A 2,530-nucleotide genomic window follows, 5' to 3' on the forward strand; every position below is an offset into this window, starting at 1 on the left:
TTGGAAAATGCTAACTTTAGCCTGATAGCACTGAATTGAACGTCCCACCCTCCCTGCAATCGCCGTCCAAAGCCACGCCCCCTGAATGCATATACGCTCACAGACCAGAATACCGGAGACAACATTACTACAACAGGCTACATCAGTGGTTCCCAATTCCAGCCCGTGTTCTGAAGTGAAGTAAACTTAAACAGATTTCCCCTGCTCAGGGAGTAGGGAGCAATGAACACTGTGTAGGGATCACATTGATCGGAACACAGTTCATGCACGTAGCTCACTTCTAATGATCTGATTATCTGAATCGGGTGTGTTAACTAAGCGAGACATGCAAAATATGCAGAGCGGGGGGCACGAGGACTGGAATTGGGACCTTCTGGGCTACATCATTTTGTCATTCACCGGTGAGAAAACTTTAAAAGTACTACAATACCAGGAAGGAAAACTGGGTTGTTGACGTTTGTCTGCCATTCTCGCTCTGTCTGCACAGCGTGCGTGACCGTGCTGATTACATATCCTGTCTGCGAGAACAGGGTGCGCAGAGGTATGCTAATACATACGTTGACAGGCAGGTAGGAAAGCCAATTAAAATGCTCGGACCGAGCGTTTTGATTGGGCGAACATTTCTTGGTCCTTCCACAGAATATATAAATACAGATAAATATATTTAGACCACTTAACTTAATGATTGCTGTCGGGATGAGAAGAGACTTTTAACCAGCATAACAAAACATGTTTCTGAAGACAATCACCTTTTGCACCTTTAAACATTCCTATACCATAACTTACGACACTATGACTGCACTGTGTGTATTAGCACATAAGTGTATGTTAGCATACATTTGGAATTGTCTCTCTTGATTAACTGTAATGGAGAAAAAGGTCTATTGTTAACTTACACAGTGACTCAACTTTCCTAGAAGTTGTCAGGAAACCTGAGCCTGATGGTAAACCACTTACTTCAAACAGGCTATGATGTACACCACAAGAAGCGCCATTTTGGACTGTTTGAAATCTATTCATCATACAGGCACAAAGTTCACTTAATGAAAAAAAATATATAAAATCAAATAAATCAAATGGGTGTTGATGAGTTTTGTTGCAAAAACATCGGAAACTCAAAGAGTAAGGGCAATATACAGTTAGGTCCATATATATTTGGACACTGACACAATTTTCATAATTTTGGCTCTGTATGCCACCAGAATAGAATTCAAATAAAAAAAAATCAAGATGAAATTGAAGTGCAGACTTTAAGCTTGAATTCAAGGGGTTTAAATATAATACAACAAAAAACATAAAAAAAATATATATAGCAAAATGCTTAGGAATTATGTCCAGGCCTTTTTATGCTGCTGAGCTCACCAGTGCATTCTTTTTTTTCTCAGAAAGTACCAAACTGTTGATTTGGCCACTGGTAATGTTCCTGCTATCTCTCTGATGGATTTGTTTTGTTTTTGAAGCCTAACAATTGTCTGTTTCACTTGTATGGAGAGCTCCTTTGACCGCATGATGTGGGTTCACAGCAACAGCTTCCAAATGCAAATGGCACACTTAGAACCAACTCCAGACATTTTTACCTGCTTGATTGATGTATAATAATAATAATAATAATAATAATAATAATAATAATAATAATAATAATAAAGGAATTAAATAATAAAGGAATAGCCCACACCTGTCCATTAAATGGCTTTTGAGTAAATTGTCTAAATACTTAAGGTCCCTTGAAAAAGTGAAAAAGCATAATAGGACCCCAAAATTACATGAAATGTCCCGTGAGATCTATTACAGTTTTTCACTGAATATAGTAAGGGTACATACTGTTAACCAATTAACCATTTAAACAATCAATTTTTTTCCATTGCATTTTTACAATCTTTAACAGTTAAAATTATGAAAATGAGCAAGAGGGTGGCTAACTGCACATTGATTCACTCAAGACTAAAAAGTCTACAAAAACATATTTTTAATTTTTATAAATTGCATTGTTCAAACGTGCAAAGTGCATGTGAATTAAAAAAAATGGACACGAGCAAGCAAGCAAACATTTCAGCACATCGCTATCTTCAGTGCTCACTTAACAAACAACAGTCACACTTTTTAAGTAGGTCAACAATTAAAGACAATCAGCTGAATTAAATTATCTTAGGTAAACCTAAATTAATCACAAGCAGAATTCCACGAAAGTTTGATCATTCACATATATAGCAGAAATTTACAAGTATACAACTTCAAAGAATGACCAAACATTACAAATACAACAAACACAGCAGGAGAGAGAGAAGATAAAGCAGTAACGACAAAACAATTTTTTACAAAAAACAAGAGAGTTCTAGTTCTTCATTCATACTGTAACGGGGCTGACGAGACGTGAGACCCATCTACAAGCTTTTATTAAAGAGACGTGGTATAACAGGCAGGGTCGAACAATGGCAAACAGGTATATGGCGGGCAAAAACACAAGAATAGTCCTAGGGCTAGCGTAGGTCACCGATCGGCAGACAGAATCACAGGGGCGAGACGAGAGGGA

Source organism: Sinocyclocheilus grahami, unplaced genomic scaffold (genome assembly GCF_001515645.1).
Source record: "Sinocyclocheilus grahami isolate Dianchi unplaced genomic scaffold, SAMN03320097.WGS_v1.1 scaffold2220.1, whole genome shotgun sequence".
Classification (NCBI taxonomy): Eukaryota; Metazoa; Chordata; class Actinopteri; order Cypriniformes; family Cyprinidae; genus Sinocyclocheilus; species Sinocyclocheilus grahami.